This window comes from Pelecanus crispus, chromosome 3, assembly GCF_030463565.1.
Source record: "Pelecanus crispus isolate bPelCri1 chromosome 3, bPelCri1.pri, whole genome shotgun sequence".
NCBI lineage: Eukaryota > Metazoa > Chordata > Aves > Pelecaniformes > Pelecanidae > Pelecanus > Pelecanus crispus.
In genome coordinates this window covers 121760204-121784980 of record NC_134645.1, presented here as the reverse complement: position 1 = coordinate 121784980, position 24777 = coordinate 121760204, and the positions used below count along the sequence as shown (strand labels likewise).

Sequence of the window (24777 nt, the reverse complement as noted above, 5' to 3'; positions counted from 1 at the left end):
GTTTAATCAGTGAAATGCATTCCTACATTTATGAGTAGATGTATAATAATACTTTCACTAACACTAAATAGTTTCATTGTTTTTACAACAAAACTTTTACAACACATGCTTAGAACTTAACCTATAACTTTGCATTCACTGTGTTAGGTGTCATTCTATAATAAAATAGTGTCCTCTGTACAATTCTTGTCAAAAATGTCATGATAATACTGGCCCAAATAATTCCAGTTTTTCTTTGGTGAAAGGGGGACATAGTAACTGAAGGTACTTAACTTAGTGCCTTAAAGGTTTCACCAACGCCGATACCAGTTTTTTAATGAAACCCTGGACCAGATGTGACATTTAGGGCCCCCAGAAGGCAGCTCCCTTTCCCAGCCCACCCCACTGCTGGGACAGCATCTTCCTCCCAACAACCCAAACGACTGGAGTGCTATTTGCCCTCCTGCCTCTTTTCTTCTTCTTAATCGCTGGGGCAAAAGGGATGGAGCATCCAGCTTTGGTAGCACAGTAGAGCAGAGGACCTGTGTGGGGGACTAGGAAAGACACTCAGAGCACTGTAGCCAGGAAGAAAAATAGGGTAACATCACTTGCAGCAGCTCCTGAAAGTTTTCCGGGCTGCCCCTGCCTGTTTGCTTTCTCTCGGTCACAGAACGAAGTGCGGGGTGGGGCTGGGTAGGCTTATCCCTGCATCGCACCAACACCGTCAACGCGTGTGGGGCAGATCCCTCTTCCACTGCTCTTCCCCCGCGCTGGGGTGGGATGTGCCTCAGCAGGCAGGCAGGGCCAGCGTGAGGTCAGGCTTTGCCCCTGCGTGCCCAGAACATTTCATTTGTGGAGTGGGTATAGGCTGTACGAGGGGCTCTGGGCCATGCTTAGGGTGCTGTGAAGTTGATCTCCTGCAACAAGCTTAGTCAGGGACAAGGGGGCTCAGCCTGCCTCTGTGCCAGTTACTGCCTAGCTTCTCAAAAAGCCAGGACAAGGGATTAATTTTAACACTCTGTTTAATTATAATTTCACATTGACTCTGCCAAGTATCAAGGAAAAAAACCCGTTTGCCTGGAAAAGTCACATAGCTTGTGACACTCTTTTGTATCTCTGGCTGGTGCTTGTTGAAGTTGTAACAAACATGTATTTTGCAGCTAATGCTTCACCTTGTACAATTTTACCAATAGGAAAACTAACGATTTCGGGAAGATAGTGATGTGCTGAGATTGTAATTACTCCCATCTGTATGCTTCGGTTAAAGTTATAAATAGATATGAATAAAAGGAAGGATGAAACGGATTACACGTCTTGGCCTTCCAGGGGAAGTATGTGTGGGAGATGGGGACCAGGTTTTAATTCCATTTGGTAAATTTTAATTTGAGATTGTATGAACAAAAGAACTGTGCTTAAAGGCTTGGAGGACTCTTCTGGTCCCAGGTCATAGCTTCCTAATTGCCCTTGTCAGTGATGCAGTCAGATGATAAATTCATGACGTAATGACAATGTCCAATAATCACTCTGAAGTAGTATTGTTCTCTTGAATGCAAATTGGATGAATCTACAGATGTTGTCTTCTAATTCTTAGCCCTTAGCCAAAATGAGTGGAAAGGCACTCATATTTACACATACAAACTTCCTGTTTTGCAGTCCACTAACAGGATGTATTACGAGGGAAGAAGAAGTTTTCCAGCTGAACTGGATTTCCGTCTGGAGCCAGCTCAAGCCAGTAGGCAAAGCAAGCTGCAGGCTGTGAGGTGTGGTCTGGTGCCTACTTTTCCTGTGCCAGGGAAATGGGAATTGATTATTCCCGTTTGAACAGCTAATCTCTGCTTCCCGCTTGCAAAGCTCTTTGCTCCGTGTTACAGGAATGGCAAAGGTACAGCTGGGTGGGTGGTGGGTTCCTCCCCCAGCAGCTCCTGCAGAAAAACAAAGTGCTGCTCTTCCTTCTTGCTCTGCTGTTTCTATTTTCTGCTACAGATGCAGGCTCACCCCTGGGCCCCCACCCCAGCACTGGGGGGTGCGGATGCACGAACGGCTGTTGGGCCCTGATAGGAGATTAGCTGAAGCCAGGGGTCCTGTACTGCAAGGCAGGGAGAGCTGACGCAGAAACAGAACTTGAATTTTGCAATATGAAAAAATACATTATTTAAAACTGATGGGTTTTTTTTGTTCAGTGTTTGACTAACTGCCTAGGAAGAAGGATGCATTGGAAACAGAAGAGGTACTTTAGAAGTCTGTAAAACCCGCAGATATAATTAAAGGTAAGCCCACATATGTATGAATACACTGTCGCTATTTATGTAATACTTTATGCAATACATGCATAACATTGACACCTACTTTTCAGTATTACAGTGCTCAACCATTTTGTTTATGCTCAAGGTAGGATTTCCCTTCCTGAATATATCTCTGGCATTGTATATTCAGTGCACTATGCCTTGGTGCTCTGAAGGCATGTTTGGCATAGAATAAGGTTTGGGTTCTCCATGTGGAAATGGGGGCCAGCAGGTATGTCTTCATGCTTCAAATGACGTGTCCTGTCACGCAGACATACCTTGTTGCTTGTGGTCAGCCCCCTTGACAGTGTGTAAGAACAGGAAATTCTGGGGAGCTCCAGGTATGGGTAAAATAGAAGAAAAATATATAATGTAGAGACATGACTGCAGATGTCCAGTGTTATCCTAAGCAAAGACCACTTGGTGTTGGGCGCATTCTTCAGAGCCCTGCCAGAAGAACCTACTGCAGTTGGGAGGATCAGTATTTGATACAGCAATAGGTAGGAGGGTGCTGATGAACCTAAGATGAGAGAAATTGTATCAGCCAAAGCACTGCTGCAGATCTTTCTTCTAGTTTATCATCTATAGTATGGCTTCTCATTTTTGAAGATACAGAGAATTTCTAGTTCATTCAAGTTAAGTTGGTGAGACTTTTGCAACAAAAATAAAACCTATGGATATGCCTTTAAGATTCTTAGAATTTTTTCCTTAAGAGAGGGAAAAAAAGAAAAAAACCCACATTCTTCCTACTCTTCCTTGTTCTGATACGGCTGAACTATCTTATTCGAAGTGTGCAAAAAAAATACTGCCTCTTATTCAGAGTTCTTGTGATTGCTTCCATTGCCTGGGATATTTCTTTGAACTTTTTTCCCTTTTTAGAAATTAGAGTGTTTACTCATTACTGCTTAATATATGAAATGAGTGAGAATCAATTTGATGCTCACCTTTGAGGTTTCATTCTTTGTACTGAGTATAATACGTGATCTTCAGTTCTAAGAGCCACAGTCTTCATTCAGCATGAAGAGTTCCTGGAACTTAATTCTCCACTGGAAAGAAAAATATACTTCTATTGAGACAGGCTTTTTTCTTAAGATAAGCATTGATAGCCACTCTGTCATGAATGAAGTGAATGTGAATCTGAAGAACAGCTGGCGTTATCTCTGGTTTTGCTGCTCCAAAGCTATTCACATTCATGTACATGAAGTGATGCCATTAGTTACTCTTGTTGTGTTACAATGGCTGGCTCTGGTGGTTGTGACTCTGAGGTGTGTTTATGAAGCTTGTTTATACCTCAGCCAATTATAAGGGGGTGAATGACTCAGGGACAAAAGCCTCCTTGCTGGTGAAATGAGTCTTCAGCTGACACCTACCTTCTCAGCCAGTCTAGCACAGACTTACTTAGCAAAGCACTTCCACGAAGGACACTTCTTTCTTGAGACAAGTTCATGAAGATGCGTGCTGCAGGGCTGCATGCTCCATTTGCTGACACCTCCTCTCTTGCATTTCCTTTAAACTTCTTGCAGAACAGCATCTTTGGAAAAGCTGATCATGTCTACAGGAGCAATGACCATGTAACTGAATGGCAAGTCAGCATCCCTGCATTTTAGAACAGTAGTATAGTAATGAGTTAAGTCCCAAAATGGGATTAGTGACAAAATTTATTATAATTCAGCTGTGAATTTTCTGTTGGACCTAAACTGAAGTGTTCTCATTTGCACTAGCTCAGTATGTTATGCCAGTTGCTAGCTAGTCAAAAAAAAAAAAACCCAAAAAACCAACCCCAGAATAGATGGTCTTCCTTGAAGAAACTTACAGTTGCACAGACAGGTAGGGGAAACAAATGGAAATACTACCACAGTTTTGAGCAACAGAGCAGACTGGGCTTTTCAGCGCACTGAGAGCCTGGCTGTTGTCAAATGGGTTTACAGGAATCATCCTAAAGGAAGGCCTTTTTCTACCAGTTTTTGTGTTAAATGGGAAATTTGAAGGATGCTAAGGTAACTCAGAAGAGTTCTTCACACACATGGGAAAAAAGTTTAAAGATGTGTAGTTTTAAACATTAAAATTGGACAATGGCTGCAGTTGCATATAGTGGGCCAAATGTTTCTATATCAGAAGAGAGAGGGCTGAGGCAGGAATGGGCTGTGAAGCTTGTAGGAATTAAGGCAACGGTATTGGTACAACGAGATGTAGCAGGCGCTGAGTTAACGCACAGGTTACACAGTCAAAAGCAATAGAACAGAAGAGCCAATGCTGGGTTAGCACGGTGAATGGTTATAGCAGGGAAAGGCTGTGTTTGTGAAGCAGTGGTGGGGCAAAAGGATGTGCGGTGGGAAAGTCACTCTGTACGAAGAGCCTGCGGCTTACAAGCACGTTTCTCTGAGGCCCTGGGGAGAGGCTAGCCAAAGGGGATGCTTGGCCCACTGGGCCAGAGTTCTTACCTCGGTAAACCCTCCTACGTATTGTGGTCACTGCTGGCCTAAAACATGAAACACCAACCAATTCCTATAGCAATGCATTTAGCAGCAAGTCTTGTGAATGTAGGATTTCAGACTCATTGGTTTTTTAATTAACTAATTGTATGTCTGTTGGCAGAGTGGAATCCAGAATTGTGCATTGGGTGCCTAGATTTGCTACGCAGTATGTGGGAAAATTAGTATCTTCAGAACGGGATCCGCTCCAGCAAATGCACGAAACATACGTCCAGGTCAGCATATTTTACGGGTCAGCGTATCTTAGAGAGATGTAGGTAATAAGGGACATGCTAAGGATATAAACCACCATCCCAGGGCCCTTCTCTGGAACGTGGAGAGATACTCTAATTGCTTTCGAGCTGCAGTGCTGTGCTTCTGTGAAGGTGGTAGGTAGTTAACTACGGCTGTCATTTCAGAGAACTGAGCCAGGCTCACCAATTTATGACTGCTCCTCTTAAGCAGTAAGATAGTAGTTAGACTGGGGATTAGACTGGGTGTAGTTAGACTTGGGGGCTGGACATTAAACATCCCTTCCAAGACAAACCATTGTACAATTCTATGACTGCAAGGCCAGCAAGGCCATTAAGTAGAAGACCTGTGACGAGGATCTGGAATTCTTCCCTGCAGAACAGCCCAGCTGCAGCAGAGGGCAGCCAAAGTAGTCTGCTGATTTTTGGGACTCTCTAAGGAAGTCAGACCTGTGGATCTTGAGCAAAGGAATCAAATCTGGGTGCTCCCCAGTCCTGGGAGTAAAGGGTGTTGCACACTTTTTTAAGAGTGCAACCTTTTGTAGGTACCTGTATCTTTTCTGGAGATGCTTTGAGAAGGTCTACCACATCTAGGTCTTTTTTTCATTTCCATTGAGGAATACATTGGTTTTGATTAATACAGGTTAATTATTTGCTACCATGTTAGATCTAACAGCACTGTCTGTCAAAACTTGCTGGGGGATGTGGATGTCATGGCACAGCAGGACAAATTTTGTTCATGTAGAGAGTTTTACGACCCAAAGTTTGTGGCTTTAGAAAATGCAGACATCTTCAGGATTAGACACTAGCTGAGTGGTGGTGGGTAGGATTGCAGCTTTCAATCTCTGTGAGTGCTCTTCAGTTAAGTAACTTGCCCAAGGTCTCATAGGAAGACTGTGGAGGAAGGCAACAGCATCCAGGTTTTCCATATCCTTGGCTACTTTTCTAAACTGTAGACTGTGTATTTGTTTTGCATTTTTCACTGGGGATGCTTATTCGCAGAAAAAACAAAGCACAACTGTGTTAGTGGAGTTTATCTGAAATGTTTGGAGTGTAAGCAGAGCCTAGTCAGCTGTTAACACCTCCTTAAAAACAGGAATATCTAGGAAAAGCATTTTGTAATGGAGTGATACCAAGCAAACTATCTAAAGCATTAAGTACTTTTAAAGTTTCCACTCAGAACAAAGGTGAGAGAAAGACTTTTCTTGAACTATCTTAGCGTGACAAAAACTTTAGTGCCATTATTAAACTGTGAGGTGCATGGTGGTGGAATTTTTTTGTTTTTTCTTTTTTTGGACAAATACATCAGAAAATAACTAAGTAATTGTATTTCGCAGATCAAACCCCAAGCTGATTGCACTTAAACATTTTTCTGTTTCGTGATGGGCTCAAGTTTTTCAGTACTGAGCAGACTGATGTAGTTGTTCAAGCTTACGCTGATCAAATTCATGTTGAGTTCTTCCTGAACATTTAATGCTTTACACAAACACTGATCAGAATTATCCAGACCAACAGGGTCCCCAAAACGGTCTGAGCTGGAGAGCTGGTGTAACGCAGACCAGCTGCTGCAAGCGTTCGGGATGCCAAGCGTGTAACAGGGTTTTCTTCAGTCCCAGCCAGTCTGCACGAAGGGAAGGGCTGACCTGGAGGCTGTGACTTAGAGGCCTTCTCTCCTGAAGTGAGCAAAGGAATTGGCTTTTCGGCCCTGCAGCCTCCCTGGAGACAGCCCAAAGGTGGCAGTGGGACGGGACACTGGGGATCACAGGGATCAGCCACGCCAGCAGCAGCAGACTGCAGGCATCTGGGTACTTAGCTGACTACCGTTAAGCTGAAGAAATCATTTTCATTTCTTGGGAAAACATTTCTATCTTTATGAGGAGCTGGGAACTTTCAGGTTTTTAACCATGTCTGTAAATACTGAAAACAGCGAGGGTTTTTTCCTCTGAGACATCTCTATTTTTAAGAGCGCAGCTGGCACTCACAGACATCTCATCCCCACGACTGCTGCCGCCAGCGGTAGCACCGGTGCCCGTGGTACCCCTGCACCCCAACGCGCCTGCTCTCGCCCCGCGTGCCCGGAGCGGGTCGCTGGGACGGGCAGAGCCTGCCTCCCTTCTGCCTACCAAAAAAAACCCTGGTAGCAGTGTTTTGAACAGCCGCCGCAGGACTGATAACCGGGTTTCGTCCGAAGGTTTGATCTGTGGATGGCATGTGTGTGCTGTTTCCTGAAATGGAGTACTCTAACCAGACTCCTTTAAGAATGGGTAAAAAAGCAAATAGTGGATTTTAGGGTGAAATTTGCTGGTGAAATCCGTATTTTACTGTCACCGACAGGCAGAGCGCCCTTTCTGAGGGGCTGCTAAATCAGCAGTTTCTGCTGGCATGGAGCGAGGCTGTTCGCAACCACCACCAGCAGCGTCTGCGAGCGTCCAGCGCTGTGCTTACCAGCAGCAACCACCCAGCTCTACCAGAGATCCTGTATTTAACCCTCTCGAGGGAAGGAACGACCGACTCTCTCCCCCAAAATCGCCACGCGGACTGCCGGCACAGCAGCTGAAGCAGCACCCCGCTGCTGCGCTTGTTTGCGGTCAGAGCAGCCAGGCCCGCCGCAGCCAGCGCGCACCCCAGGCGCGGGCCTCGCCCTCCCTTTTGTCTCCTCAGCCCCGGCCTGCGGGCGGGCGCCGCCACCCCTCCCCGCAGGCGAGAAGTGCCGGAGAGCGGGGAGAAAGCCCCACGACAGCCGTGTGTCGGCCGGCTCCTCTGGCGGGAGGGCAGGGGAGGGCAGGGGAGGGCAGGGGCCCGGCCCGCCCCGCCGCCCGCCGCCCGCCGCGGCGGCGCTGAGGGCAGGCGGGCGGGCGGGGCGCAGGCGCGGCGGAAGGGAAGGGGTCGGGGCCGCCGCCTCCCTCCCGGGCGGGGGCGCGCATGCGCTGTGGCGGCGGCAGGGGCGAGCGGCGGCGGCGGCGGCGGCCGGGGGAGGTTTGCCGCGCTCTCGCTGTCCCTCTCCCTCCGTGCGCGCCGGGCTCGCCCTCCCGCCATGTTGGTGTGAGCGCCGGGCGGCCGAAGGGGGGGAGGGGAGGCAGGAAGGAGAGGCGCCGGGAGGAGGAGGCAGAGGCAGAGGAGGAGGCGGGGGGCGGCGGGCGGGCAGGGTGTCCCAGCGCCCGCTCCGGCTCCATCGCAGCGAGCAGCGCCGCCAGCCAGCCCGTGAGTATCCTCGGGGGCCGGGGCCGCGCTGGCTAGGCCGCGGGCGGGCGGCGCGGGCGGACGGGCCCCCCTTCCTCCAGCCCCCTTTTGTCTCCGGCCTCGGCTGCGCGCCGAGGGAGGGGAGGGGAGGGGAGAGGCGAGGGAGGGGAGGAGGAGGAGGAGGAGGAGGAGGAGGAGGGCGGGAGGGGGCCATGTTGTGGCAGGTCACCGGGCGGCGCGGGGCCTGCTCGGCGGCCGCCCGCGCCTCGCCGCCTTTGTGTCCTCCCGGCGCGCCGGGGAGCGGCGCCGAGGTGGGGAGGGAGCGCCGTGAGGGGGGCGGGCGGCGGCGGCGGCGGCGGCGCCGGGGGGGCGGCGGGCATTGTGCTCTCGGCCCGCGGCGGGGAGCGGGGGCTCGGGGAGCGGCTCCGTCCCGGCGGCGGTGGGGGAGCGAAGTTGCTGCCTGAGGGGAGCCCGGGGGCAGGGCCCTGGGAGGCGGCGGGGCGCTCAGGTGGGGAGAGGCGCCGGGGCGCGAAGCCGCGGGAGGGCGGCCGGAGTTGGGGGCAGGCCGGGGGCGGGCAGCCGGCGCCGGGTGTTACCGCAGGCTGCGGTGCGCAGCGCTGCGAGGCGCCGGGGGCGCGGGGGCGTCGCTTGGGCCCCCCGCGGGCGGTTGCGTGCTGCGGAGCGGGGATCAAATGGGCTTTGTCTGAATGCACCGAGAGCGTGAAAACTTGTATTCTGCTTTTTTACTGCTCTTAAGGATAGCGACCGCTCTCTGAGGGCGGAGCGAGAAGGCCGAATGCTTTTGGTAGTTGATACCGCACAATGAAGTGTGTTAGGTTTTAATTTTTCTTCAAACGTGCCTGCGCAGACAACAATAACAGAAAGTTGAGAAAAATGCCAGCTGCCCTGAGTGGATCGTGCTTACAACTAACAGTTTGGTTTTTAATCTTCTTGGCGGTCATTGTGCAAAGATTTTTTTTTTTTCTTTGGCATTGTTCTCTTTCGTGTATTTCATAACCTCAGACTCTTAATTCCTTGAGAGAAAATTAATATACTCGGGACGCTTTATGTTCTTCTGGCTTATTGTTTGAAGCAAGATGGCTTAATACCAAAACGTGTAGCATGTTTTATACTGATGTGATAAAGAGGTTCTATTGGCTGACTTGGGGATGCTTTTTTTCTGAGTAATGTAGCTGTGTATGAGCTATATAGGTCACTGCAAATGAGAATCGGTAAAACTTCTTATGTCGCCTAATTATTTGTCACTTACATGCTACATGTTAACAAGATACTTTCAGATTTATTTCAGTTTCTCTTTTACTGAAGTCGTTGTTGCATCTCAACTGAGATCAGGCCTTTTCAGTTACCGTGGTTTGATGGTACAGCTCTTCGACTATGTGGGATATGAATGCATTTGAAATATAATTACTACCCCATGTTACCATTTTTACATACAAAATACAGTATTTTGTTATATTTAGTCATGTCTAGGTTTAAAACCAAATGTTAACAACAGTCGTAGTTCTGTTGAGAAGCTGAGAGAATTATTGTCTGCCTTTCTCTGCTCTGCAACTCAATTTGTGTCAACGCAAATATAAACATGTTAGGTAGGTGGGAGAAGGAAACTGGAATAAAAAGGGAAATGATAATTTAGTGGTGGTGTAGTTTGGGTTATATGTGTAGAAACGACACTAAATCACCTGACAGTTTTCTGAAGTGTTCAGAGAGTTGAAAATTTGGAATTTGTCCCAGCAGAACAGTTAGTAAGCAAATGCATGTGAGAAACTGCTTGATAATGGAGATTCTGCCGTTTATTATGTGGCTATTGCATGTAGGAAAGTCCATGTTATTTGAACAGTATTTTGTGTGCATTAATAGGGAATGGTACTTTTGTTCTACAGTACTTAATATTTTTCTTCTACGTTGGGGATATTGGCACAGTGCTGAGGCAATTATAATTGTATCTGGTATGATTGAGATAGTGCAAGAAGCAGTTGGCTGAAAAAATTGGACTTGCCTGTGTTTTGATGAATAGAAACCTCTTATTACGACAGTATATATTAAATCTTATGTAGGATTGTAGTGCACATTGAAAGCTTTATGTACATGTTTTCCTCAGGATTTGTGCTCTCAAGTGCTTCTTTGCAGTGTTCTCATTGGGCCAGATCTTGCAGATGTTTGGGCCAAGTATGTTAACAGGACATCAGCTTGTTCAATACTGTGAACTAGCTCTGATTTTCAACAGCACTTTCTAATTCACTTTTAGATCTTTTTTCCCCCTTGATTTAATGATATTTGAGTGTACATTGAATAATCAGCATAGGTAGAATCTTCTGAAAGCATTCTCCTTGACAACTTCATCTTCTTCTTTTTTTTTTTTTTTTTTTGTATAGTGGTTTCTAAAACCCCAAAATGATTAGACCAAGTTTTTATACACAGAGCCAAGTAATCCGGTAGATGGTTTGAGTTCCTGCTTGTAAGTCTTCCTGCTTCTTTTTGAATGTGGAATTATATAAAAATTCAATGTCCATTGCAGTAAAAAGAAACCTAAATTCTCTTGAATGTTAAATTCTTTCTGTGTTGGGAATCTCCTGTGAAACAAGTATTAATACATTGTACTTTCTTTTAAAAAAGTTTCTAATAGAAACTCTGCAAAGGAAGCAACATAAAACTGTAGAGTAGACATGCTTTATAAATAATTCTCATTGTGTGTATTATATGTATATGAATGCGAGTTATCAGTCATCTTTCTCTTCTCTTCGATAAATTTAGTTGAAAATGCTTACCCCATTTAATGTGAATTTTCCCCACCCATAACATAGCTGTTGTCTTGATTATTCCACACAATGCAACCATTCCAATGTTGTCACAAAGCCAGTGCCCAGGCTCTTGTCTCAGAAATGGGACAAGAATTCTTTCGTTTAAAAGCTCATTTTCTTTTCCTATAACAACAAATACCAGTTATGTAGCACTTCTAACAACAAAGTTGGAGGCATTTCTCAGTCATATAGTGGAAAAGAGTTTTAAATGACAGAACCTGTAAATGTATTCAGTTCTTCAGTTCAAGTATTCAGCTTGGGTGTAATTTCAAACAAGTTATATAAAATTTATTTTATAGTAACGGCTTGCATACTGAAACTTTATAGCAAGATTTAGGTTGAATCCCACTCATACCTGCTGTGGCTCTTAGAATAGTAGGAAAGAGCTTTTCAAGCTGGTATGTGAAATGTTTAGCTTACAAATAAAGACCAGATGTCATCTCTAGCAATATCTTTAAAGATTGTATTTCATTATTGGTTAACAGATATTTCCCCCCCACCCCACCCCCAAAACACGGCTATTTTAAGAACAGTTGTAGACACATAGAAGAAATATGTCTGAAGAGGTTACAACGACCATCTTACGAGTTGAGAAAGAAATGTGAAACTCTGAAATGTAGCAAAAGTGTATTTGTAATAATCCACATTTGACTTTTTTGCTAGCTGTTCTATATATGCATCTATTTCCACTAAACTTCAGAGCGGTGATAGGATATTCTGTTCTATACAGGCTGTGCTAAATGTCACATCTGCAGCTTTTCTAACAGGCAGATTTTTGCAACATATATTTGTGTATGTTGGACTAAGTAATCTGGTATACATTTTGTAATTTTGATTATTTTCAATTTTAATTTTTTATACAATTCCAAGATAGGTTACCTCTTGCTTCATCAGTGCTATTGAGGTATTGGCAAAACTCTCAGTTACAGGTAATAGGTCTGGTTGTCTGTCTTTACATTATAAAGCTCTCAGCATGTAGATCCTAATGGAAATAAGGATTGTGTCAGACCTATGTTTGTAACTTTGCTCTTAGGTTTCATCCATGTTATTTTGAGGAAGAATTTCGAGTGATGTATTGAACTAGTTGTATACATTTTTTTCTTTCTTTGTGTGGCTGGTCTGAGGTTTCATATAAAATTTTTTCACAAATCTCTTCAAAGAGGAAGTGAATTTTTAAAAGCTGGGTTGATGTGTTTAGTTCCGTAAGTCTTTACCTGTGTGTATTGATTAAATACAAAGCTAGACTCACTGGAGATGACTTTATGTAGTTGAGGTAAAAATAACGAGTGAGTCTGTTTTGACTCATATTTTTCAAGTATCTTGCTGTTTATCTGCATTGCGATATATATTGCTTAAACTTTAGTTCTGGGGCATACCACAATGATGAGTTAGTCATGTAGTCTGAAGAAGTTGCAGAACTGATGTTCGTAGGGTATTTTTACAATAAGCAAATGTCTGCTGTAACAGTAATAATAAGACAAAGTAGCTTTATATCTTACGTGTTACTCAAAAACCCAAGATTGTTCAAGATTATTAAAAAAATCCTCCTACCATATCTGTCTGTATATTATATATCTCCTTAAAGATTGGACATTCAGTAGTCGATAAGGCTAGATTAAAAATGTAGAATTGTGTAGAGGGATTAGAGCACTGTGGTTTCTTTTGTCTACCTCTTCAGACCTAAGTGTTCTGATTGAATATCTTTCCATATATGTCAGTTTTTATTGTTTGGACTTAACTCTCTTGTTTAGCATGAAAAGTGGGACATTTCTTGGACTTGAAAATTAAATTCTTTTTTTTTTTCTTTTCTCAAAAAGGACTTAGTTAAGATTGTAGGGGATATTTTGGGGTTTATATATGTAGTCTTCTTGCTTTAAAAAGTCCATTTACATACTAGAACACATCAGTTATGGTAGATTAAGAATATGTGTGGAGATCATTAAGTGTATGTGTTCAGGGGCAGGTATTTTTTTCCTGCAGAGGGTTTTGTCAATATCAAGAGATTTTTGCTGTTGTAATTTATAGTTGTTTCAAGCCAAGACTTAAATGCTTCAAAAATGAGTTGGCAGACTTCATTGTAATCTGAGCCTGAAATCTTTATTTTGTGAAAACTCCAAAACTTACTATAATGTGGGTTAGAGAAGTTTAATGTCAGTTACTCTGTTAGAATCTTACATAGCTTAACAAATTTGAAAGAAAAATGGAGGCTGGTGTGTAAGAACGAGATGTAGTTCAGATTGAGAAGTTAGTTTTCTGTGCCACTTCGTTACATAGTCTACCAATGTATAAAATCAGACATAGCAGTATGACAGAATTAGTGGTTTTACACATCATGCTGAGTAATAGTGTAAAAGAAACTGCTGCCATTATGGTTGAAAATTATATTTTGATTGTTTTTAGCAGGGAAATATGTGGGCAAGCTTTTATAATGTATGGAACTCTACCATGTTAATATATTGTCTTATAAAAAAAAATCTGTGGTACTTTGTTTATCTTAGAGGCCTAGTTTGGTAATGGTATTTAAAATTTAAAGCTTAAATCAATAAACATTTTGACAATTAATATTGTTCTTGTATAGCTTGGACTTTTTTTTTTAAATCCTAATTGTAAGAACTACATATTTAAAGATGTGTGGGAAAGCCTTTTATGTTATCAAGACTTTTTCTTTTTAGGTTTCTATGTGGAATGAGCATTCCATGTGTTCTTCTAGGCATGAATGAAGTGGTCTGGCAGGAGACCAGAGAAATGATGGATGTGAACATTGGTCAGGAAGCCAGTGGGGTTGGAGTAGGGGTTGCCCCAGCTGGAACAGTAGCTGGAGCAATATCGAGGCCCAGTTCAGGTGGAAACACTCCTCACACCATCCCTGCAACTGCAGTGTCAGGGGCTTCCAATGTCCAGGTACCCCTCAGTGGACGTTCTCAGGACAGTGCCGCGGTTGGGTATTTCTTCCAGAGGCAGGCTGGTGAGCAGCTGAATGGCTACTCCAGCAAACATCGCTGGCCCACAGGGGATAGTATTCATATAGATCGTTTAGTAGGTAGTTTATTTGTTTTTCATTGAAACAGTTCCTGTGTTTTGTGTGGAATCGACATCTTTAAGAAAGATATGTGTGGGTTAAGCTAGTTTTTCAAAGCCTGTAGTAGCCCAAACTCTAAAACTTGGAATTAATTTTGTTAAAGCAGTTATAAATGAAACTGCATAAAATAATTTTGAGATGTTCAGTTTGAACCATTCATTTAACTTACATAAGCATTTCATATTTCTGTGAGTACCTTTTTTTTTTTATCAGAATACCAGCAAATCATTAGGTTTGAATTTATGCAAAAGAGTTGGTTTAGTTTGAAAAGGGGCTACCTTCTGGTAGGCTTTATGGAAGTAATATGAATTTTGTACACAATCTTACTTTTTACACTTGCAGGTAAAAAAAAAATGTTCAGGTAAAACAAAAGTAGTAGAATTAAGTGTAGATCAAAACCTAACTTTTTCCTTTTGCAGACAGTAACCTAGAAGAAAAAAAAAATCCGGTTTTAAGCTTTTACCCCCAAATATTTAATTAATACAGCTTCCTAATTTTTCTTTAAAAACTTAATTTGGAATTTCAGATGGGAATGGGTTTTTTCCCCATGACTCTTGTAATGTGCCACACTTAAGTCCATGAGGAACTTTTTGCACCTTCCCAAGCCCAAGGACTTACAGAATGTGTTCAAGAAATGTAGTAAATAGAGGAGCAAATGTGAATGAACAAAATTTGCTGACCTCGAAAGTAGGAATATCTGTTGTCTGGTTTCTTCTTCATCTGTTTTTTCACATTCTTTAATTTCTTTTGGCATTTTTTTTCTGGTTTTGCTCTTTTACTTTTTTCTTCCTCTTACATTGATCTACATAGCAAAATAAAAAATCTTTTCCCCAACATCCTGCTTCATGTTATATCACGTTCTATATTACACTTGTACAGAAACTGTAAAGCAGTTGTGTAAATACAAAATTCTACAATATTCTACTTGTCCACTTAAACACACTTCCTGAGTATGAAAATGTTGGGTTTTTCCTTGCCAGTGTTCAGTCTGTTATACAGGCAACTGTGCCAATTTTCACTAGAATTTCACAAGGCTGATACGTTGTGTAGATAAAATTATTCACTGATAAGTAAATGCTGAGTAACAGTTACATTCTCTCCTGCCACCTGCTTTCCATCCCCAGTGCGAATCAGAGCCATGTCTTAATCAGCAGCTTTGTTTAAGAATCAGTTAGGTCCATCAAAATATTTCTGCATTCCTCCAGCAAGTAAATGTCATGAACCTCATGTGTGTTTTCTGGTAACTTGAAGGGGGGATGCAGGGGAAGTACTCTTATTTTTTAAAGTGCTTCAGTTATTTTATGCCTTATGAAGATTTAGTGAAAGGGAAACGACTCTTACTTTGCTGTGCATTGTTACCCGTGTGAAAATAGTGTTTTCCAACATACTGTAATCAGTACTGCCTTTATGTTCTGCCATTTTTCACTGCTCCCATTCTTCCTTAGCAATATGAACTAACAGAAATCAAGTACAGATCAGGAGACTTCTCCATTTCAGTTCTTTGCTTTGAGTGTTCTCTGTGTACCAGTGGTTTTGGGGATTTTGTTAAGACAGAAGTTACTGGTTGGGGTTTTTGGGGTTTTTTTTTGTTTGTTTGTTTTGGTTTTTTTCTTTTAAGAACTGGCAACTCTTGAGTTAGAAGTACTGAAGAAATGGGTTTTCTGAAATCTAAATTTATGCAAACTGTGGAAGGAGTTTAGTTGCAATTGCGTTCTGTGAGTATTGGGTAGACAATCTCTGTATAAATGAATATACAAAAGATAGAATATCTTATGCATTTAGAGAAAAATCTGAAAGAAAATTAATAGAAGCAAGTATAGTAGATAAATGCCACAGAATGGTTTGAGGTAGAAAGGGTCCTCTGGAGGTCATCTGGTCCAACCCCCTTGCTCAAGCAGGACCACCTAGAGCCAGTTGCCCAGATTGTTATATAGGTATATATAAAAGAAGTAGAAATGAAGATACTGAAACCTTTTATTCAACATATCTAAGCATATCTTAAAGCTATGGATTTTACCTAAATTTTAGCATGTCATAGTGCAGTCAAAGAATGTAAGAAAATACTGAAGTAAAAAAAAAAGTATTTTAGATAAATAAAGCAAGACTGAAACTTTTTTTTTTTGTGAACACAATGGAGCTCTAGCCCCACTGATTCAGTAGGAACTTAAAATGTATAGAAAATGAAATACAAAAATGGAAAATTGTAAATTCAGCAGGGATTTTTCAAGCAAAAATAATGACAAAAAGTAAGGAATTTTCATGTATTGAAAATAAGGATTGCTTAAATTATCCTATGAAACCCTACTAGTCTTCTGGCAAGAAACTCACATCAGCCTGAGGCCTTAACAGGTAGATTCAAGTAAATATACAATGTGCAAAAACTTTGTCCTCTCTTCTGTACTGGAAGATACCTGATACTTTTGACTGACTCTGAGTGGTACATAGAAGTGAGTTGAAAAGAGGAGTTGTTGTGAGCAATTTGTTTTTAAGAGGAACCGTTCAACTTGGCTGGAATCACTAATGGATTTTGAAGAATCTTCAAATTAGTTGAAGTGCTAAAGAAGTTGAGTAACAGAATAAGAAGTTAATAAATATACTTGATTAATTCCAAGAAATGAATTCCTGGGAAGACTAGGGAAACATTTTCTTGTTCTTCTGGAAAGCCATCTGAAATGTCCTCGAAAGAACTGAATATCTTATTAAGCGTAAGGCAAGACAACATCTTTAGTAAAGATAATTATGTGTCTAATAGGATATTTAATTTTTACTGTTTAAAAGACTGAAGAATTGCTTGTTGGTATCTGTCATAAGGGATTATTGAAAACTGAACTATGGGAATTATCAGTGAACTGTCAATAGTTGGAAGGCAGTTCATGCTGTTAATGACAAGCTTTAACTTTTGTTTGGACTTGAAGTGGTCAGGCAGTTGGACTAGAAGGTCCCTTCCAACTGAAATATTATTTTCTATATTAATACACAGTAGCATTAGAGGCCATTGATAGGGAAAGATCAGGTGGGTTATCCTGGAGTTCCGTGGTGGTACTGAGACTTAACGTATGCTGATTTGGAAATTACCAAGACTGCAATGGAAAAATTTCAGGTGCCACACACATTTAAGAGGAGCAGGAAGTTCAAACACGCCACGGTTGAATGGAATTCAACACTCAGTTCAGATGGAAAAATCTTTTTGGTAAGTGTACAGTTGACACATTGGTGTCTAAATTAACTAGCCACTCTTGACTCAAAACTAGTATCATTGGCTCACAGAACACTTCAGAATAAGAGGCACAGAGATGTGTGATGCTGTTAACATTCACATTCTGTCTGTGTTCTTCTAAGGTTGCTTCAGCTGTAGCAACAGAAAATGAAGGTGATGGACAGCAGTTACTCTCATGGCAAAAACTTTGGAAAGTTGAACTACTTTGGCAGAGAGGGAGGCTCTACAGAATAATTGGCAACATAGGGGAAGGCAGAGGCTAGAGGAGCACTCATTTGCATGAGAGATGATAACCAAAAATCATCGGACACTCAGCTGAAAGGTAATGCATGTGCAACTCTTCAATACAAGATGTCAAAGCCAAAAGTGCAGTCTGAGTCAGGAGACCGCCATTCTCACCGGATTAAGAATAAACTTCTTAATCTATAAATAACTGGTGCTGGGTCTCATTAATACTCCTTTAAAATATTTCATATTGGAAAGAGTTATAAAGGATAACAAACTAAGTATAAAAACTATCTCACTTGGGGGTTTGATATCTTTTTTTGGTCTTGAGGGGAAGAAAAAAACACTTCAGGCTCTTTGATAGCGCAGCATCTGGGGAAGACCACTATCCACTGTGGTGTCAACCTTTTGTTAACATCCCCATGGGGCTGCAGATAGGTTAGTGATCTGTTTATCATTAATTCGCATCACTCTGTAATGAAGAATTGCCCTTTGTACACACCGCCTGTCGCTACTACTGATTGGATGGTTAAGTGAGGTCCTCGGATCGGCCCCGGCAGGGTCGGCCCTGGCCCTGCCGCAGCGTCGAGAAGACGGTCGAACTTGACTATCTAGAGGAATTAAAAGTCGTAACAAGGTTTCCATAGGTGAACCTGCGGAAGGATCATTAACTTCCTAAGCCAGGTAATAGACACACCTACTCAAGGGGATGCGATACTAGATCTGATGGTCACCAATGCAACTGAGCTCATCGGTGATGTCAAGACTGGAGGCAGCTTGGGCTGCAGTGATCACTCATTGGTGGAGTTCATGCTCCTGAGGGACATGGGGAAAGCAAGGAGTACAGTCAGGACCCTAAATTTTAGGAAAGCAAACTTCTAGCTCTTCAAGGAGTTAGTCAGAAGGACCCCCTGGGAAACGGTCCTCAGGGACAGGGGAACGGAACAGAGTTGGCAGATCTTTAAGGACACCTTCCATAGAGCACAAAAGCTATCAGTCCCCAAGTGTAAGAAATCAGGCAAGGAAGGGAAGAGACCAGCATGGCTGAGTCGAGACCTGCTGGTCAAACAAAAGAGTAAGAGGGAACTGCACAGGCAGTGGAAGCAGGGACAGGTGTCCTGGGGGGAATACAGGGAAACAGCCCAGTTGTGTAGGGGGGGGTCAGGAAGGCCAAGGCAAGGATGGAGCTGAATTTGGTAAGGGACGTAAAGAATAACAAGAAGGGTTTCTACAGGTGTATCAACCAGAAAAGGAAGGTTAAAGAAAGCGTACCCCCCTTGATGAACAAGAGTGGCGACCTTGTATCAACGGACGAGGAGAAGGCTGAGGTACTCAACAACTTCTTTGCCTCAGTCTTCACCGGCAACTTCTCACCCCTCCCAAACTGATGGACCGCAAGATGGGGAGCAGGGGGGTAAAGCCCCTCCCACTGTAAGGGAAGATCAGGTTCGAGACCACCTGAAGAACCTCAATGTACACAAGTCTATGGGACCTGATGAGATGCATCCCAGAATCCTGAGGGAATTGGCTGATGTAGTTGCCAAGCCACTCTCCATGATATTTGAAAAGTCATGGCAGTCAGGTGAAGTCCCTGGAGACTGGAAAAAGGGGAATGTTGTGCCCATTTTTAAAAAGGGAAGAAAGGAGGACCCTGGGAACTATCGACCTGTCAGCCTCACCTCTGTGCCTGGGAAGATCGTGGAGCAGATCCTCCTAGAAGCTATGCTCAAGCACATGGAGGACAGGGAGATGATTCGAGACAGGCAGCACACATTCACCAAGGGCAAGTCCTGCCTGACCAACCTAGTGGCTTTCTATGAAGGAGTGACTACACCAGTGGACAAGGGAAAAGCAATGGATGTCATCTATCTGGACTTCTGTAAAGCGTTCGACACAGTCCCCCACAACATCCTTCTCTCTAAACTGCGGAGATATGGGTTTGATGGGTGGACTGTTCGATGGATAAGGAATTGTCTGGATGGTTGCATCCAGAGGGTCGTGGTCAATGACTCGATGTCCACATGGAGACGAGTGACAAGTGGAGTCCCTCAGGGGTCCGTGCTGGGATCGGTGCTATTTAACATCTTCATCAATGACATAGACAGTGGGACTGAGTGCACCCTCAGCAAGTTTGCAGACGACACCAAGCTGAGTGGTGCCATTGACACACCAGGAGGATGAGATGTCATCCAGAGGGACCTGGACAAGCTGGAGAGGTGGGCCTATGTGAACCTCATGAGGTTCAACAAGGCCAAGTGCAAGTTCCTGCACCTGGGATGGGGCAACCCCTGGTATCAATACAGGCTGGGGGATGAAGGGATTGAGAGCAGCCCTGCGGAGAAGGACTTGGGTGTACTGGTAGATGAAAAGCTGGACATGAGCCGGCAATGTGCGCTTGCAGCCCAGAAAGCCAACCGTATCCTGGGCTGCATCAAAAGAAGCGTGGCCAGCAGGTTGAGGGAGGGGATTCTGCCCCTCTACTCTGCTCTGGTAAGACCCCACCTGGAGCACTGCGTCCAGCTCTGGGGCCCTCAGCACAAGAAGGACATGGACCTGCTGGAGCGGGTGCAGAAGAGGGCTACAAAAATGGTCCAAGGGCTGGAGCACTGCTCCTATGAGGCCAGGCTGAGAGAGTTGGGGTTGTTCAGCCTAGAGAAGAGAAGGCTGTGAGGAGACCTTATTGCAGCCTTTCAGTACTTAAAGGGGGCCTACAGGAAGGATGGGGAGAATCATTTTAGCAAGGCGTGTTGCGACAGGACAAGGAATAATGGATTTAAACTAAAGAAGAATAGATTTAGACTAGACATTCGAAGAAATTTTTTACAGTGAGGGTGGTGAAGCACTGGAACAGGTTGCCCAGAGAGGTGGTGGAGGCCCCATCCCTAGAAACATTCAAGGTCAGGTTGGATGGGGCTCTGAGCAACCTGATCTGGTTAAAGCTGTCCCTGCTCACTGCAGGGGGGTTGGGCTAGATGACCTCTAAAGGTCCCTTCCAACCCAAAGCATTCCATGGTTCTATGATTCATTCTAGGATACAAAGGCTTAGTGATCAGCAGACAGTCCATAACGTTTGGAGTTATGGAGATTTTTGGGAAGCTCAGGGTGTATTTTCTTGGATGTCAGAGTACTTGCAAATGTTCTTCCCACGTGCTGAAGCAAAGAGCTACAGCAGCGTGTTACTGTCCAAGCTAGTTGTCCTGTCTTTTCCCCTATCTGCCCTACCTACTTCCCTCCCTCACTGCAAAGGTACTTAAGCACTTCAGCAGTTTAAGCTAAATACATTGGGTTATGAGTTTTAACATGACCTTGGCTTCTGCTCTCTCTGCCTCCAGTAGAGGGAAAGGGGTAGGAACTGATCGATGGTGAGCACTTTAGAGTCCTACAGCTAGGTCCACCAGAGCCTTTGTCAGAACCTGAAGAAGCAAGAGTTGATAAGCAAAAGAATGCCAGAGAAATGCTCTGATTGTAGCAGCCTCTTCAAGGCATCTGAAGGATAGTGGTGCTATAAACAAAAGAATATAAATTGTGTCTTTACACAAAGCTTCAGTTGAGCTGCAGTTGCTGTAACTCATTTGTGTTAAAACTTCTCCAGAAGTTTGTAAATTTTATGAATAGCTGCTGAAACAAAGAAAAATCCTTTTTTGGGGGGATGGAGAGAATAAAAGGAAAGAGTTTTACTGAGTTCAAGAGCTTTTTAGCACTTCTGTGGTATGGAGAAGAAGCTCTACGTATCAGTTTTTGCAAGTATTCAGCATGACTTTCATGGGGTTCTGCTAGAACTAATATAGCCATGAGAAAATGGGTGGGTGTTATTAAACTAATAAAATGTGCAAATGTTTAACATTGCCTCCAGGATAAAATGGACAATTTCTAGCAAAAAATCTTGCCTTTATTTTAAACAATAAGGTTGTTTTGTTTGTTGTTCAAATAAGATATGCTAATATGTTTGTGCAGTGGAAACTGGGAAGTAATTTTCCCATATGAGACCTTACAGTCATGTAGCTGTCCCTTGGAACAGTGAACATAATCTCATCATTCAAATTGGGAACAACATAATCTGTTTCCTGACTTTACAGTGGGAGTCACATTTCCTGAATCATTAGTTCTTCCTTTCATAGATTCTACTTAAAACTGTCCCTAGAAATCTAAGTGAGCTCGCAGTCCATGTTTTTTGATTTCCTTTGTTTGCAACTTTTACTTAAGTTTAAAAATAAAGTGTAATTGTGAAATATAACTATTTTAAAGTGCTTTCAAAATAAGTTTCATAAACAGATACTTTAAGACTTTTTCAAGTGCTAAGCAACTATGCAGCACATAAATACTCTCCTTTTATTGCTAGTCTGTCATAGTAAAAGCTCAAGTTTTATCTTAGCTGATTGATGGCTCCTTCTCCCTGTAAAGTTAACATCCATCTGAAGCTGTTCTGAAGATCATTTATTTCTGTTTCTGCAATCAACAGGTTCTATAACAACTTTGTTATAAGTGTTGTCTTTCCGTGTTTAAGTTTGCAGTGGTTTTAATTTTTTTATTTTGCTATTTTCTTCAAGTAATTACAGTAGCATTTAGCTCCACTTAACTAGAAACCCAGATTATGCATGTCAAATGTATGATTTAAGCAGCTTCTCAAACTTGCAAATTAGTAAAACTGGGAAAAGAAATCTTAGGCTGGAAGGATTTTCCATTGTGGTTAGGGGAGAGCTGGGGGGAGGGCATTTGATTCCTGTTCTGGAAAATGTTGTATGCCCTGTTAAAACAACCTTGGTTAAGTTCTTGGTGAGATTTTTCCATCATACTAATGCTGTATAATTTGGAGCAAGTATTAGAAGTTTTTCAGGTGAATTTTAAGGTTGTGGCTTTTTGTGTGTTTAAAAAAAATCTAAACGTCTTGCAACTGCAAGACCTGCATACTTGAGACATCACCTTATTACCTGCTTGTGACTCTCACAGTTCTGGTAGCACACATAGCTGGAAAGAGGTAACTTGTCTGTCTTTCCCCTCTCTTGATTTGAAATGGCTAAAAAGGAATATTTTGTGACATATGCAAAGTGTTTTCATGTAATTCAGCTGAAAGAAAAGCATTGAGAACTTTGCTATGATATACTTTAAATCACTTCTCTAGCTAGAGAGAAGAAAATCACAGCACTGAATTTTGCAGATAGTTGATTTGTATTTTTAGTAGTTTCAAGCACGGAATGCATGGAATAGACGTCTTAAACGTTAATGGTTATCAGGACAAGGAGAGTAATTGCAGTCACCCGACTTATGCAAACAAGTTTATTCCATGTAACTTCTGTTCTTCAGAGACTCTCTTCCTTAATCACCCCTTCCAATCACATTTGCTGTTTTGATGCGTCTGCATAGTTTCTGACCTTTTCACCAACATTTCGACCTGCAGGTGAGAGTTTCAGCTCGTGAGCTACTTGACCAGTTCCTACCCGCTACATATTGTCTCATGCTGTCAAGCTGTGAACTGCTTCCCTCTCTTTGTGGATTGTAGTATTAGTTGTGTCTTTATATTCACAAGCGTGCTTGTGCTTTCTTCAGATTTTTTGTGTTCTGACATACTCCTTGAGTTAGTCTTTATATTTTCACCTGCCTTGATGTCTCCAAATACCTGGCACTCATGCATTGTTGAGTGTCTAATGTGAGTGATGACTTTATTCTTACTTTACCAATTCAGTTTCTCATTGTATCAATCTTTGTAATTTGTCTTATGCTTAGACTGAGAGCTCTTTGAAGCAGTGTCCTTTGTACTTTAGTGCTTATTCAGTAATAAGCATAGGGAGACTCTGGTTTATACTGCAGCCAAATAGCATGTGGTCAACTGCGTTATCTTTGGTTTATGTATAGATAAATTATCCTGTATACTTGTGCAGCAATAGCTCTGTGCAGAATCAGTTCAGGTCTGTGAGGAATCACTGACAATAGCATAAATCTCAATGGTAGCACTGCTTCTGGAGGTAACATGGGCTGGGAGCAGCCGATGCATATTCATGCACCTGGGAGCCTGACATAATGGGAACCAGAGACCTGAGCTGGCTGCTTACGGAGCCAGTTGAAGTTTCTTTGCATTTTAATTCCTGTGTGCTCCAGGTTCTAGGTGGGATTATGAGTGAGGCCTCATTCCAAACATGATTATTACGTGGTTGTGGAGTTTTGTCCCAAAGCTAAAACTTGTTTTAGACATTCTAGGAGAGTTTTGCATAGACATCCAGGATAAGGTGGTGAGAGCTAGTAAGCTCGGGGGAAAAAAGGCTGCGTGTAGTCATTCAGGCATTTTGCATTTGCAGTATATTTCTTCATATTTTCTTACTCAGTTTCTTCTATTATTCAAGGTGTCACGTAAATAAAAAAAAAATTAAATTTGGGTCAGTGTTATTTATTTTGCTTAATCTAGGTTCTCATCTGCAGGTTTAGAATGTAGGGTTTTTTATGTGATTAAAATTGGGGCTTCTGAAAATGTATGACACTGCTTTATTGCATGGAGGAGCTACACTTAGTTTTCAGAACTACCTTGGTTTGGTACATTTTATGTTAAAGTCAAGGTGCTGAGGGCCCTTGGCTACCTTGGAAAGTAATGGAAGAGTTATGTGAAAGCTTTTTCTCTTTAGTGAAGACAATGGAGGTTGGAATTCACAGGGAGCAAAGCAAAGTGGTGGGTAGTATGTGAAGGGAAGCAGGGGGGGAACACATAACCCGGTAAATGGTTTGAGGGAATGTTTTAGTTTGGATGAGAATTAATAACCTGGAATTTAGACATCTAATCAGAAGTTTTGCTTGTAAGATCACTTCCTTTATTTTGTTAGTTGGTAATTCAAACATTTGTCTCTTTATTTTGGGGGGGGGGGCGCGGTTGTCCACAGTTGTTGCTTCTGCCTTCCCTAAGTTCTGCTGTTGATATGCTGATAGCTGCCTTTATATGTAAGTGCTCTAAAATTTTTGGCTTCTTAAGTGAAAAGGTTGAAGAATTTGGCTTTAAATCCATCATACACAGATGTATTAATGCCAGTCTTTGAACTAATTTTTGTTACAAAGCTTTTATTACTTTAATTTGAATTGTAAATAGCCTGCTTTATTTCCAGTAGCTTAATTGTCATCAGTATAAAGTCTTCGGTGTTATTTTAGATTTTTTTTTTTTTAACTTCCTTTGAAGGACTGTGCTGGCCAACATTTAATGAGATATTAATGTCCAAGGCTAAGCTGCTGCTCTTACTGAATTAAAAATGAGGCTTATTGAATTAGAAGTAGTCTCTTTGTAGGTTTTTTACAGTTGG

General features: G+C 42.6%; 1 protein-coding gene across 16 annotated transcripts in view; it reads left to right on the top strand.

Annotated features, from left to right (window-relative positions):
- The first annotated feature begins 2082 nt into the window (after positions 1-2082).
- The window catches only part of PUM2 (pumilio RNA binding family member 2), an 80173-nt gene continuing 57478 nt past the window's right edge, over positions 2083-24777 (top strand). For 10 of the 16 annotated variants that reach the window (XM_075708354.1, XM_075708358.1, XM_075708357.1 and 7 more), the window contains exon 1: positions 8140-8184. The gene's annotated coding sequence lies outside the window, so the exon portion shown is untranslated. Of the gene's footprint in view, positions 2247-8139; positions 8185-10623; positions 10640-17225; positions 17252-17400; positions 17601-22400; positions 22479-24777 lie in introns of those variants that run through there. The other 6 variants (XM_075708347.1, XM_075708346.1, XM_075708345.1 and 3 more) reach the window with 6 other exon arrangements.